This window comes from Cherax quadricarinatus, chromosome 7, assembly GCF_038502225.1.
Source record: "Cherax quadricarinatus isolate ZL_2023a chromosome 7, ASM3850222v1, whole genome shotgun sequence".
Taxonomy (NCBI): domain Eukaryota; kingdom Metazoa; phylum Arthropoda; class Malacostraca; order Decapoda; family Parastacidae; genus Cherax; species Cherax quadricarinatus.
Window position 1 is genome coordinate 21,293,582 of NC_091298.1, and position 16,192 is coordinate 21,309,773.

At 40.3% G+C, this 16,192-nt stretch overlaps 1 protein-coding gene across 4 annotated transcripts in view; it reads right to left on the reverse strand.

Annotated features, from left to right (window-relative positions):
* The window catches only part of LOC128687024 (store-operated calcium entry regulator STIMATE), a 48,224-nt gene extending 38,942 nt beyond the window's left edge, over window positions 1-9,282 (reverse strand). The window contains exon 1 of one of the 4 annotated variants that reach the window (XM_070082359.1): window positions 9,187-9,282. The gene's annotated coding sequence lies outside the window, so the exon portion shown is untranslated. The other 3 variants (XM_070082362.1, XM_070082361.1, XM_070082360.1) reach the window with 3 other exon arrangements.
* Between the last annotated feature and the right edge of the window lie 6,910 nt (window positions 9,283-16,192).

Genomic DNA, 16,192 nt, shown 5'->3' on the forward strand with positions numbered 1-16,192 from the left:
ATATAAAAGAAACACTACCTGTTTATAAATTCAAGTCTCTTCTCAAAGATCACTTACTCACTCAAAACCAAATAAATACTGAATAACTGAACCTTATAAATTGTATATCCTATATGTTACTCACAATTATATCACACAAATGTTAAACCTAGGACCCAATCTAACTTTATTATTTTTTTAAATACACTACCTAACAGAATACTCCATTCGACTGAATGTACAGCAATGCATGCAACCATATGACCTGTCTTTGTAATACTCATTTGTGCTTTATAGTTATCTGTTTACAATAATGTTTTATCACTGATTTCATCATTGCTTAGTTAATCTTAAGTTAATTTTAAGCCAGCCCATAATGCTATGCATATAAGTGGCTTTGGCATGCTGCTCTTACCTGTATTTTTTGTACCTCTGTTTGTATGCTTAAATTACTAAATAAATAAATAAATAAATAAATAAATAAATTACCAAGGACTAGAACCTTACACTTATCCACACTGAACTTCATCTGCCATTTTTTAGACCAAGACATTAATTTGTCAAAATCCTCCTGGAGTTCATTGCTATCATCCTCAGAATGAATTATACGGCCTATCTTTGTATCATCAGCAAACTTACTCATGTCACTCCTAAGCCTTACATAGTGGTGGTGATGGCAGTAGCTGAGGTGGCAGTGTTAGTCAGTAGCCCTATATACCTCCAACAACATTGGAGGAGTCAGTTTCGTGCTGTCCTTTTTCTATTGATTAATCGCTTAACTTACTTATTACACTGTTAATGCTACACTTTATTGCTGGCTGGCACTATAGCCTTTATCGACTCCTGCTGCTTTAGTATCATACACATCGCAGAATCACTGAAGAAGGCATATTCTCCCCTCTCTCTCTGCCCTTTACCAAAGGGCTGGCTTGCACTAGGAACTTTTTTTGGGCCCATGGTGGTTTATTTAGCAGTTGCAAGCACTTAAAAGAATGGAATATGAAATGTATTGTATGAACATGTGGGATAGTGCTCACTGGCTGATCAACAATGGCACACTGAGTGCCGGGCCACTGTTGCCGTGCAGATGCATTCGGGACGAATGACTATTACCGAGCTCAATGACGGTCACCGAGCCAATATTTTCACGAAAAAATGAAACGATTTCCAAATACGTATTACGAAATACGATGACTACGATATCTGGGGCTCCACTGTACTTAGGAGTTAAGAGACAGCTGTGGCTCACATCGTAGGGGACGACCTAAGAACCCCAACAGAAAAAAGACAATCTGCTCAGGTTTCTTGCAGTATTCTGGGTTATTAATCTGAATAAAATAGTCTTCCACTGTAGGAAATGAAAAGAAGATTTGCAGTATTCTGTGGTACATTTGTTTTGGGATTTGCAAAGAAACTATCTTTGAATAAATTACTAGCAGACTGTGAACTTGATAATACATTAGCTATTAAAAATATCCTAGATTACATAATCATGTTACTTTTGAGCATTTAGTTGTATATGAAACCAGAATTAAAAGTAAAATGAATATAAATTACAGTACAGTGGTCCCTCAATAATCGTCTGGCCTGAAAGTCGTCCATTTCGGAAATAGTCCTGTTATTTCGTCTAAACATTGGCTCGCAAATGGTCCGTTAACTCGCAAATAGTTCTTCGTCCGGGACGCGTACTCACACTCTGAGCCGCCTGGGCCTTCCCTTCCCAGCCAGTGTGCCATTGTTTACCAGTGAGCAACGGTCCCCGCCCTTGCTCCAATGAAATATTTCATGATATTCCATTGATTTTAGTGCTTGCAAGTGCTAAATAAGCTACCATGGCTCCAAAGAAAGCTCTTAGTGCCAAGCCTTTGGTAAAGAAGGTGAGAAATATGATTGAATTTAAGAAAAACATCATTGAACAATATGATAGTGGCGTATGTGTGGGCGAACTGGCCAGGATGTATAACAAATCCCGTACAACCATATCTTCCATCGTAGCCAAGAAAAAGGAAATCAAGGACGCTGTTGTTGCAAAGGGGGGTAAATATGCTGACAAAAATGATATCACCAGTACTCGAAGATGTTGAGAAGTTATTATTGGTGTGGATAAACGAGAAACAATTAGCAGGAGATAGTCTTATGACGTCGCTTATTTGTCAAAAGGCTAGGCAGTTGCATGACGATTTGGTAAAGAAATTGCCTGTAACTAGTAGTGATGCGAGTGAATTTAAGGCCAGCAAAGGCTGGTTTGAAAGATTTAAGAAGCGTACTGGCATACACAGTGTGGTAAGGCATGGTGAGGCTGCCAGTTCTGACAACAAGGCGGCTGAAAAATATGTGCAGGAATTCAAGGAGTACATAGAGACTAAAGGACTGAAACCTGAACAAGTGTTCAATTGTGATGAAACAGGCCTCTTTTGGAAGAAAATGCCAAAGAAGACCTACATTACTCAGGAAGAAAAGGCACTGCCAGGACACAAGTGTATGAAAGACAGGCTGACGCTAATGTTCTGTGCTAATGCTAGTGGGGATTTCAAAGTGAAACCGTTACTAGTGTACCATTCTGAAAATCCCAGAGTGTTCAAGAAAAACAATATTATGAAGAGTAAATTGTGTGTGTTTTGGAGATCTAATAGTAAGGCATGGGTCACAAGGGACATTTTTGTCGAGTGGTTCAATGAAGAGTTTGGCCCTAGTGTGAAGAATTACCTCCTGGAAAAGAAATTGGATCTCAAGTGCCTCCTAGTAATGGACAATGCACCTGCTCATCCTCCAAACTTGGATGACCTAATTCTGAAGGAGTCTGGGTTCATCACAGTAAAGTTCTTGCCCCGAATACCACTCCTCTCCTCCAGCCCATGGACCAGCAAGTCATTTCAAACTTTAAAAAACTCTACACCAAAGCAATGTTTGAAAGGTGCTTTAATGTGACCTCAGACACTCACTTGACCCTAAGAGATTTCTGGAAAGAACACTTCAGTATTCTCCATTGCGTAAGCCTTATAGGTAAGGCTTGGGAGGGAGTGACTACCAAGACTTAGAACTCTGCTTGGAGAAAATTGTGGCCAGATTGTGTCCACAAGAGGGATTTTGAAGGGTTTGAGGCAGCCCATGATGAGCCTATGTCAGTTGTGAACTCTATTGTCGCACTGGGGAGTTTCATGGGGTTGGATGTGAGTTTGGAGGATGTGGAAGAGTTGGTGGAGGACCACAACGAAGAGCTAACTACTGAGGAGCTGCAAGAGCTTCAGCAGGAAGAGCAACAGATCGCAGCTCAGAATCTTGCTGCAGAGGAGGAGGAAGAGAGATGGAAGAAGGTGCCTTCTTCAGGAATTAAGGAGATTTTTGAAATGTGGGGTAGGATGGAAAGATTTATGGAGAAACATCACCCAGAGAAGGATGTTGCAAGCCATATCGGCAACTTGCACAGTGACAGAGTCTTGGCCCATTTTAGGGAAGTTTTAAAGAGACGCCAGAAACAGAGCTCTCTGGACAGCTTTTTGCGAGACAGGACTCCAGTGACTCTCAAGGTGGTCCTAGTAGCATTAAGAAAAGAGAAGAGAAGTAACCCCAGAAAAGCAATTGATACCCGAGGTGTTGATGGAAGGGGATTCCCCTTCCAAACAGTAAATAATCCAATCTGTCTCCTTCTCCAGTCTTCCATACACAAAGAAGAATCGCCAATAAAGGTAAGTGTTATTCTGTTAATGTTTAATTCATCATGTGCCACTGTATTGTTTATGTACTACATCTATATTTCATGTAAAAAAAATTTTTGTTTTAATACTTCTGGGTTTCAGGAATGGATTAATTGCATTTACATTATTTCTTATGGGGAAAATTGATTCAAAAATCGTCTATTTCGATAATAGTCCCACTTCAAGGAACGGATTATGGACGATTATTGAGGGACCACTGTACTTGTGTGTTGTATAATGTTGAGAATGCTATACAGATGCACATCCCTTTATCCGAAACCCCTGGGGCCTGTACTGTTTCGAATTTCAAACTTTTTCAAATTTCAGAATGATTCTTAACGCTGCCACATGGCAGCGTGACCCAGCATGGAGATGAGTGACACTCTACACTCCACGAAAGAACTTCAGTTTTTGGAACTTTCGAATTTCAGAATTTCGGATAAAGGGATGTGGACCTGTACCAATGTCTGGATAAGACACAATCTGAGCACATCAATGGATTTGAACCCTATGCTAAGTCAACACAGGATATTCCTATAATCACAATGATTATACAATTTGTAATTTTTCAATAAATTCAAATTTCTTTTACATATCAGGTATTATAAGTATCACAATCAAGGGGAAACACTAACACCATAAGGGTCAAACAGCACCTGGTAATAAAGTCTGAACAAATTATAACATCAATTACAGGCTTATTTTCATTTAGTATATGCCCTGTCTATAAACCATCACATTTAATGTATGTATATAACAACTATATGTACTATAAATAACACAAAAGATAATGTAGAAGCTTATGAAACAGGAACTATAAAGCCTAAAATAAATTCAATATAAAAGTTCATGATTTCACTATGCAATCATTTACTAGTAATCAATTAATGGAAGATGCTGATTAATAGCACTCCAAAATAAATAAGGTCTATAGTGTATGACTACAATCTGATGGATTTACATTTTATAATACATGCAATCTACATGACAAAACAAGTATTTCTTGTGCCAACTGTTATTTTGGGAGACATTTGTGAAAAAGGTACGTTTATTTCCATTATGCGGCACACATGAGGCAATCAACTCATAGTAGTTACCTGTGTTGCATGCCTGGCAGAACATTAAGATGCATATCTACAAATGGTGGTATAAGGATAAGCTACATTAGGGTTATGTAGGATACACTTGGTTAGGTTGCATTTTTTTTTTTTTTTTACCATTTGCACAACAAAATAATATCTCAAACGTAAAACTAACTTAATACCAATATGAGGCACTGCACGGCAGAAAAGAATAAGGACCATCATGGCCAATCAATTCTGATTTGTGGTTATGTAGAAATTGTCTTTTGCATCTGTAAATTAGGTTCAGAGCCCCATAGAAGATATGGAAACTTGAGCTTCATAACTCCCATCTCCCCATGCATGTGTTTTTGTCCACTGTGTGAGTTCGGCACTTATTCTTTTCTGCCATGCAATGCTTCATGCAATTAATTGTTGAAATCCACTGAGGAGCAGACATCTATTATTACTGAGTGGGTTACCATTTCTTTTGTTAATTTTTACATAATGAACTATTTAACTAAGTTTTTATTTAGGTTTTGGTCTTATATGTTAATCACTTTAGTATAAAAGGCATACAATATATTAACTTGGAAATCTTTATTGTTGAAACATCTTGCCTGCACTGAAGATTTTGCAAGTCGAATGCCAATAAGAATTAGCCATTGTTACCTTTTTCCTGGGACAGAAATCTGATCTTTTATATTATAAATAACATCCATGCTATCTATCTTAATCGGAAAAATGGTTATTCATTGTGGAAGTTGTTTATTTAGTGATAACAGGCAAAATAAGATCATTTTTTATGTAGCATCTTTTTTATTAAGCAAGTTTTGCACTGGAAACAGTTATATTTTGGACATCTAGGAAAGCTTTATTTTGATAAGTAAATTTAATAACACAACCCAACCTGATTCAATGAAGACCAGCTGTAAAATTATCAGTTAGGCTGGATAATATTAGGTTAGGTTACATAACTACAAAAGTCTCTTTCCAATTGGCACTAAATTTAAGTACTGTATCTCCATTGCACAATGCACTTAATATCAAAGAATTTACTCAATAAAAACACATCCGGGAATAAACACTGATTTGAATTTACAATCCTGGACACAGCAGACAAAGAGGTGAAGTAGTATAACCTGGAGTTTACCTGGAGAGAATTCCGGGGGTCAACTCCCCCATGGTCTGGTCTGTGACCAGGCCTCATGGTGGATCAGAGCCTGATCAACTAGGCTGTTACTACTGGCTGCAAGCAATCCAACGTACAAGCCACAGCCTGGCTGGCCAGGTACCGACTTTAGGTGCTTGTCCAGTGCCTGCTTGAAGACAGCCAGGGGTCTATTGGTAATCCCCCTTATGTATGCTGGGAGGTAGTTGAACAGTCTTGGGTCCCTGACACTTATTGTGTTGTCTCTTAATGTGCTAGTGGCACCCCTGCTTTTCATTGGGGGGATGTTGCATCATCTGCCGAGTCTTTTGCTTTCGTAGTGAGTGATTTTCGTGTGCAAGTTCGATACTAGTCCCTCTAGGATTTTCCAGGTGTATATAATCATGTATCTCTCCTGCCTGCATTCCAGGGAGTACAGGTTCAGGAACTTCATGCGCTCCCAGTAATTGAGGTGTTTTATCTTCGTTATGCGTGCCATGAAGGTTCTCTGTACATTTTCTAGGTCAGCAATTTCACCTGCCTTGAAAGGTGCTGTTAGTGTTCAGCAATATTCCAGCACAGATAGAACAAGCAACCTGAAGAGTGTCATCATGGGCTTGGCATCCCTAGTTTTGAAGGTTCTCATTATCCATCTGTCATTTTTCTAGCAGATGTGATTGATACAATGTTATGGTCCCTGAAGGTGAGATCTTCCGACATGATCACTCCCAGGTCTTTGATGTTAGTTTTTCGCTCTATTTTGCTGCTGAAATTTGTTTTATACTCTGATGAAGTTTTAATTTCCTCATGTTTACCATATTGGAGTAATTGAAATTTCTCATCGTTGAACTTCATATTGTTTTCGGCAGCCCATTGAAAGATTTGGTTGATGTCTGCCTGAAGCCTTGCAGTGTCTGCAATGGAAGACACTGCCATGCAGATTAGGGTGTCATCTGCAAAGGAAGACATGGTGCTGTGGCTGACATCCTTGTCTATGTCAGATATGAGGATGAGAAACAAGACTGGAGTGAGTACTGTGCCTTGCGGAACAGAGCTTTTCACCGTAGCTGCCTCAGACTTTGCTCTGTTGACTACTACTCTTTGTGTTCTGTTTGTGAGGAAATTATAGATCTATCAACCAACTTAACCTGTTATTCCTTTAGCATGCATTTTGTGTGCTATTACGCCATGGTCACACTTGTCGAAGGCTTTTGCAAAGTCTGTGTATATTACATCTGCATTCTTTTTGTCTTCTAGTGCATCTAGGACCTTGTCATAGTGATCCAGCAGTTGGGATAGACAGGAGAGACCTGCTCTAAACCCATGTTGCCCTGGGTTGTGTAACTGATGGGTATCTAGATGGGTGGCGATCTTGCTTCTTAGGACCCTTTCAAAGATTTTTATGATATATGATGTTAGTGCTATCAGTCTGTAGTTCTTTGCTTTTGCTTTACTGCCCCCTTTGTGGAGTGGGGCTATGTCTGTTGTTTTTAGTAACTGTGGGACGACCCCTGTGTCCATGCTCCCTCTCCATAGGATGTTAAAAGCACCTGATAGGGGCTTCTTGCAGTTCTTGATGAACACGGAGTTCCACGAGTCTGGCCCTGGGGCAGAGTGCATGGGCATGTCATTAATCACCTGTTCAAAGTCATTTGGAGTCAGGATAACATCAGATAGGTTTGTGTTTACCAAATTCTGTGGCTCTCTCATAAAAAATTAATTTAGATCTTCGACTCTCAGTCTGGTTAGCGGCTTGCTAAAAACTGAGTCATATTGGGACTTGAGTAGCTCACTCATTTCCTTGCTGTCATCTGTGTAAGACCAATCTTGTTTAAGTAGGGGCCCAATCCTGGATGTTGTTCTCAACTTTGATTTGGCATAAGAAAAGAAATACTTTGGGCTTCTTTCGATTTCATTTATGGCTTTTAGTTCTTCCCGCGATTCCTGACTCCTATAAGATTCTTTTAGCTTTAGTTCGATGTTTGCTATTTCTCTGACCAGTGTCTCCCTACGCATTGGCAGATATAAGCATCTCAAATTACCTCTGCATTTTTTCTACTGTTTCTCTGTATTTGACTGATAAAGCCTGCAAAATATGTGATATCATCCTCAGCTCAAACAGTGAGGGACCGATGATCACTCCCTGGTACAGGTGAAATATTTGGCCTGTATCATTACACTTGTTCTCCTGTTCACTAAGCAGATTTAATTTTGTCTGGATTTTTAACCAGGAGGGTTAGGTATCCAGGATAATCCAATGAAGTCAGCATGTCACTGTGGGCTGTCTGTCTTATTTCCGTTGGGGTCCTTTAATTTTGTCCCCCAGGATGCAACATGTGACCCACACCAGTTGACTAATACCCTGGTACGTACTTACTGCTAGGTGAACAGAGACAGCAGGCATAAGGAAACACACTCAATGTTTCCACCCAGCCAGGGGTCAATCTATGGACACACTGATAACACACCTGATAACACACTCACTGAGTTGAGTGTGTTATCAGTTAAGCCACAGGTCCTGTTGTGGGCTGCATCCTGGGGGAGAAGATTAAAGAACCCCAAAGGAAGTAAAACAGCTCCCAATGACACCAAGCTTTACTGGGTTATGCTGGGTGGCTAACCCTATGGGTTAAAAATCCAAACAGAACCTCAGTTTTCATCCAGCTGTTGCAGGTGTTGTATTCAATATAGTTGGTATGATATACTACTATTATAAAGACACCTAGTGTTGCACATGCCTCACTTATTTTTATATATTATTATTGTTATAACCATGGGAGAGCGCTAAACCCGTAGGATTATACAGTGCCTGGCGGGGGATGGAAGATATTCAGGCTCAATTCAGGGAACCAGAGCACAGATTCAATTCCCTAGATCAAGAGCCCCTTACCAGCGTCAAGGAACCTCCCTTGAGGTTTTTTTTTTATATAGCAAGTTAGACAGAACTGAACCTAAAATAGCTGAATAAAGTCAAGCAATGTGACTCATTTCCATTGGGGGTCCTTGACTTGTGTGCCTTCAAAATCTTTGTACACAGTTGTCTGTAAAAACACTTGCAGAGTTCCTGAATAAAGCTTATCTTATCCTTTATTATGTTATTAGCATAAGGCAAACAAGCAGTTTTGAAAGTTTAATAAGACCCAGGGTCACGGAGGGCGACATTATGACTGCCACTTCCTCATTTGTGACAGTTTGAGGCTCAAAAAGGTGAAGCTGCAGCTGCGCCTGCCAAAGATAACTTATATTATGAGAAAAATCACAATAAATGACAGAAAAGTGGCGATTAAAAGTTAATACATACGTCATGTTGTTGACCTGTCACCCACACCTTTTTTGCAACTTTCTAGGGCAAAATGTCCTACTATTGCTGACTCTGACTTGTGCACTTATATTGCATGTTTATAAACAGAATAACAAATAAAAGAATGAATTTATTGCTATGGTATTTTATAAATATATTATTAATTATATACAGGTAATGCTTATCATGACGCATGGCTAATTATAAATGTATACAAGTTGAAAAATAGAGGCTTCTGGTGAAGTGGAAAGAATTCGGACGAGATTTGTTGTGACGCTGCGCGCCATCTGTTGAGGGAAAGTTAAACTAAAGTTCCCATAACCCACCAAGTTACCCTATTTCATATGTATTATTATTATTATTATTATTATTATTATTATTATTATTATTATTATTATTATTATTATTATTATTATTATTATTATTATTATTATTATTATTAAGTAAGTAAGTAAGTAAATTTATTCAGGTATACACAAATACAGTTTATAAATTCAAGTCTCTTCTCAAAGATCACTTACTCACCCAAAACCAAATAAATACTGAATAACTGAACCTTATAAATTGTATATCTTAAATGTTTCTCACAATTATATCACATAAATGTTAAACCTAAAACCCAATCTAACTTTATTATTTTTTAAATACACTACCTAACAGAATACTCCATTCTACTGAATTTACAACAATGCATGCAACCATATGACCTGTCTTTGTAATACTCACTTGTGCTTTATAGTAATCAGTATACATTAATGTTTTATCACTGATTTCATCATTGCTTAGTTAATCTTAAGTTAATTTTAAGCCAGCCCGTAATGCTATGCATAGTATAAGTGGCTTTGGCATGCTGCTCTTATCTGTATTTTTTTGTACCTCTGTATGTGTGCTCAAATTATAAATAAATAAATAAATAAATAAATCATACATAGCAGCATATGTGTAGAGAACCTAGGATAACCCAAAAAAGTCAGAGTGACTTATTTCCATTGGGGTCCTTTATAATTATTATTATTATTATTATTATTATTATTATTATTATTATTATTATTATTATTATTATTATTATTATTATTATTATTATTATTGTTGTTGTTGTTGTTGTTGTTATTATTAGGTAGACACAGGATATATTCACACCGAGAGTTATTGTGGAAAATTGCATTTATCTGAATGTAACTAATTATGTACATAACAGTAAATGATAACAAAGATAATTATTATTTATCAATGTTACATAGACAAGTAGGAATTTGGGACACCTAGGTCGCAAAAAATGTCCCCCTTCCCTAGAGGGACTAGTACCGAACTTGCACACGAAAATCACTCACTACGAAAGCAAAAGACTTGGCAGACGATGCAACATCCCCCCAATGAAAAGCAGGGGTGTCACTAGCACGTTAAGAGACCATACAATAAGTGTCAGGGGCCCGAGACTGTTCAACTGCCTCCCAGCATACATAAGGGGGATTACCAACAGACCCCTGGCAGTCTTCAAGCTGGCACTGGACAAGCACCTAAAGTCGGTTCCTGATCAGCCGGGCTGTGGCTCGTACGTTGGTTTGTGTGCAGCCAGCAGCAACAGCCTGGTTGATCAGGCTCTGATCCACCAGGAGGCCTGGTCACAGACCGGGCCGCGGGGGCGTTGACCCCCGGAACTCTCTCCAGGTAAACTCCAGGTAAACACCAGGAATACTGGTAAATATATAAATTTGTGGACTGTATATTAAAAATAATAAATGGTTATATATATACACAATTACATAACAGAAGGAAAATATATCTTAATACCACTTACCAATTTGACTGGAGATTAATGTGTATCATACTCAGAAAACCTCACTATAACTAAATCTATGAAAATAATGCTGGCCAGAATTACACACAAATCTAGAAAGCTTATCTGAGGTTCCTGGAGCTGTCTTGTCCAGTCGTCTGATATCTCAAGTTATGCAGGAATGCATGTCCAACAATTTCGCCTCCTATTTGAGAAGTGTCAGCCCAATTTTTACCTCTAGAGCACGAAAATTTCTACCCATTACACCAACGTTGTAATACAAATTCAAAACCAAGATGGCGAGTCTCGTCTGCGCAGACGCAGGCTTTCCGTTTTCTTTGACATAAATGTTATTAAATGCAGTATGGCCATCTATTTACATATAAATACTGAATTTCTGGAAAATATATACAGTATTTTCCACAGTTATATTACTCTCAGCTTAGATATACTGAGAGTTGACTTTAATCCCTATTTTTAGTAATTTAAATATTCTTATCTGGTGATGAATAGATTAAGCTATTTTTATAACAATTAAGATCCCAACAGAACGAGGTGAGGAGTCCACACGCACAACCTGGCTATGGGAAGGAGGCTTCTCAAGGAAGGTTCCTTGACGCTGGTGAGGGGCTCTTAATCTAGGGAATTGGATCTGTGCTCCAGTTCCCAGAATTAAGCCTGAATACCTTCCACATCATCTCCCCACAGGCGCTGCATAATCCTACGGGTTTAGCGCTCCCCCTTGATTATGATGATGATATGGGAAGGAGGCAATTGGCCAGCCCTTTGCTTTGAGCTCTTCTCGAAGGGGATGTTGACAACCAAGTGAGTCTTCTCTGGACACATCCTTAATCTACAACAAGAACACGTCCCTCACTGGCAGTATGTGACGTAGCCTACAGATCAGCCTTAGTTTGGCTTTCGTTGTAGAGAGGCTGCAACTGCTAAGTACAAGGCATGATGAAGGTATGGGATATCCTGCCACCTATAACAGGAACTTGCACAGGCAAGCCTGTAGGCGTATGGGGGAAATTCAAAAGTGGGTAATCGCTAAATGGGAGGTGGACACAAAAAGAAAGCTAGCATCAGGTAAAGTGGGCTCCAAAACCTGGTGGTCCCTGGTCAAAGACAGACAAGGTTATCTGCCTGATGAGCTCATTCCACCTCCAAATCAACAGGATGGGATCACCTCTACTAGTAGTCAAGGGAAAGCGGACCTCATTACTGAACACTTTGCTACCAAAATGTAAGTTCCTGGTCCAGCAAGGGACCCTCCTTGGCTAGCTGCAAGAACTGTGTCAAAACTGTCAGAGGTGACAATAAGGCAGGAGGAGGTGCATTTCCTTCTTAAATCCCTTGACCAAGAAAAGGCTGTGGGCCCAGACAAGTTGAGCTCAAGATGGCTAAGATGTGCAGACCAGCTATCAGCACCTCTAACTCGCATCTTTAAGCACTGCCTAGTACAGTGTAAATGGCCTTCTCTGTGGAAAGAGGCAAATGTAGTTCCTGTTCACAAAAAGAAGAGCAGAGCAGAAATCAGCAACTACAGACCAGTGTCACTCCTATCAATCACTGGCAAGATCCTGAGACAATAATCTCAAGACAAATGACAGAGTTTTTTTTGACTACCACTCACTACTTTGTGACCGTTAATATGGCTTCAGGAAAGGTTACTCTGCCGCTGATCTGTTGTTAAACCTCTCCACTAAATGGCACCAGTCACTGGATGAATCCAATGTCAGCTGTGTGGTAGCACTGGAAGCTGCTGGTGCTTTAGACCGAGTGTGGCACCAGGGCCTCTTAGCAAAACTGCAAGCACTGGGAATTGCAGGCTCTACACTACGTCTCCTCAGTGATTATTTTCATAGTAGATCTCTAAGGGTAGTTCTCAATGGAACAGAATCAGCAAGACATCCTACTAGGACAAGTGTTCCAAAAGGAAGTGTGCTGGGACCATTGTTATGGAATGTCAACTTCAATGACCTTCCTCATCTCATCCCAGAATCCCATGTATATGCAGACGACTGTACTCTGACATTAACTTATCCAAGAAAAGAAATACCAGTTGCTCTAAGCTACATAAATCACCAGCTGAGAGTTATATCAGCTTGGGGAAACCGATGGCATGTAACATTTGCACCTGAGAAAACACAAATGATGATAGTCTCTAGGCACCATGATGGTAATACAGGACCAGTAGTAAGTATGAATGGGAGAGCGTTGGTACCTGGGGTAGAAGTTGATATCTTTGGGGTGAAATTTGACTCCAAACTGACCGTGAAGAACCACGTTGTAAATCTTGCAAACAAGGCAGCCAGGAAGCTTACAGCACTTCGACATATCTCGCATCTGACTGACAGTAATGGTTGCAAGATTCTGTATGAGGCACAAGTATGCTCATACCTTGAGTATGCTCCACTTTCTTGGTTTGCCTGCCTCCCCTTTTCATCTGCGACTGCTTGACAGAGTAGAGAACAGAGCAAGACGTCTCATCTCTCGCCTGGACCCATCCTGGATAGATCTGTCATTTCAGCAGAGCCATCAGCACAGGAGGGATGTGGGTGGTCTTACTGTTATGTACAAGGCCAACATTGTCAAAGTACCACACTTGGCTCCACTCCGAGGACAGCGAGAAACAAGCTTCTATACCACAAGACAGGCAGAAATCAGCAACTTCACTCTGGCTGTACCCTTCTCCAGAACATTACTTCAACTGAGATCATTTAAACCCAGGATGACTCGAGTCTGGAACACATTCGTACAGCATTATGATGTCAACTAGATAAAGTCAGTTGATCAGATGAAAATGCTGACACACAGATAGCTCCAGCTTCATCCCGTTCCCTACTTGTATGTTTCGTAACAATAAAAATGCTTTCAAATGAGCTGATGTAGGTAACAGCTCTTAGCTTGTCAATAAAGTTAGGAATCCTTAGCTTGTAAATAGCTTGTCAGTAAAGCTAGGAATCCTTAACTTAACCTTGTCAAACCCCAAACCCTGTGTAAAAGAGAGAGAGAGAGAGACAGAGAGAGAGAGAGAGAGAGAGAGAGAGAGAGAGATAAAGTCAGTTTACCTGGAGTTTACCTGGAGAGAGTTCCGGGGGTCAACGCCCCCGCGGCCCGGTCTGTGACCAGGCCTCCAGGTGGATCAGAGCCTGATCAACCAGGCTGTTACTGCTGGCTGCACGCAAACCAACGTACGAGCCACAGCCCGGCTGGTCAGGAACCGACTTTAGGTGCTTGTCCAGTGCCAGCTTGAAGACTGCCAGGGGTCTGTTGGTAATCCCCCTTATGTATGCTGGGAGGCAGTTGAACAGTCTCGGGCCCCTGACACTTATTGTATGGTCTCTTAACGTGCTAGTGACACCCCTGCTTTTCATTGGGGGAATGTTGCATCGTCTGCCAAGTCTTTTGCTTTCGTAGTGAGTGATTTTCGTGTGCAGGTTCGGTACTAGTCCCTCTAAGATTTTCCAGGTGTATATAATCATGTATCTCTCCCGCCTGCGTTCCAGGGAATACAGGTTTAGGAACCTCAAGCGCTCCCAGTAATTGAGGTGTTTTATCTCCGTTATGCACGCCGTGAAGGTTCTCTGTACATTTTCTAGGTCAGCAAATTCACCTGCCTTGAGAGGTGCTGTTAGTGTGCAGCAATATTCCAGCCTAGATAGAACAAGTGACCTGAAGAGTGTCATCATGGGCTTGGCCTCCCTAGTTTTGAAGGTTCTCATTATCCATCCTGTCATTTTTCTAGCAGATGCGATTGATACAATGTTATGGTCCTTGAAGGTGAGATCCTCCGACATGATCACTCCCAGGTCTTTGACGTTGGTGTTTCGCTCTATTTTGTGGCCAGAATTTGTTTTGTACTCTGATGAAGATTTAATTTCCTCGTGTTTACCATATCTGAGTAATTGAAATTTCTTATCGTTGAACTTCATATTGTTTTCTGCAGCCCACTGAAATATTTGGTTGTCCGCCTGGAGCCTTGCAGTGTCTGCAATGGAGGACACTGTCATGCAGATTCGGGTGTCATCTGCAAAGGAAGACACGGTGCTGTGGCTGACATCCTTGTCTATGTCGGACATGAGGATGAGGAACAAGATGGGAGCGAGTACTGTGCCTTGTGGAACAGAGCTTTTCACCGTAGCTGCCTCGGACTTTACTCTGTTGACGACTACTCTCTATGTTCTGTTAGTGAGGAAATTATAGATCCATCGACCGACTTTTCCTGTTATTCCTTTAGCACGCATTTTGTGCGCTATTACGCCATGGTCACACTTGTCGAAGGCTTTTGCAAAGTCTGTATATATTACATCTGCATTCTTTTTGTCTTCTAGTGCATCTAGGACCTTGTCGTAGTGATTCAATAGTTGAGACAGACAGGAGCGACCTGTTCTAAACCCATGTTGCCCTGGGTTGTGTAACTGATGAGTTTCTAGATGGGTGGTGATCTTGCTTCTTAGGACCCTTTCAAAGATTTTTATGATATATGATGTTAGTGCTATCAGTCTGTAGTTCTTTGCTTTTGCTTTACTGCCCCCTTTGTGGAGTGGGCTATGTCTGTTGTTTTTAGTAACTGTGGGACGACCCCCGTGTCCATGCTCCCTCTCCATAGGATGGAAAAGGCTCGTGATAGGGGCAATTGATCAAATGAAAATGCTGGCCCACAGATGGCTCCAACTTCATCCTGTTCCCTACTTGTATGTCTCATAGCAATAAAAATGCTTTCAAATGAGCTGATGTAGGTAACAGCTCTTAGCTTGCCAATAAAGTTAGGAATCCTTAGCCTGTAAATAGCTTATCAATAAAGCTAGGGATCCTTAACCTTGTCAAACCCTGTGTAAAAGAGAGAGAGAGAGAGAGAGAGAGAGAGAGAGAGAGAGAGAGAGAGAGAGAGAGAGAGAGAGAGAGAGAGAGAGAGAGAGAGAGAGAGAGAGAGAGAGAGAGAAAACGTGCGTACGTCCAGCCGATAGTTTAGGATGCCCCACCTCAGGTATTTGACTGCGTATGTTCGCAAACCGTTGCTCGTTAAAACTGAGTCTACCTATTCATGCAATACATATACAAGTAACTAAACTTTATCTGCTGTTTACTGTAGACAGCAAAGTTACACCATATATATATATATATATATATATATATATATATATATATATATATATATATATATATATATATAAATTTCTTTCCTTTAAGTTACAAGAAACCTGACTGTGTATTTCTATTAAC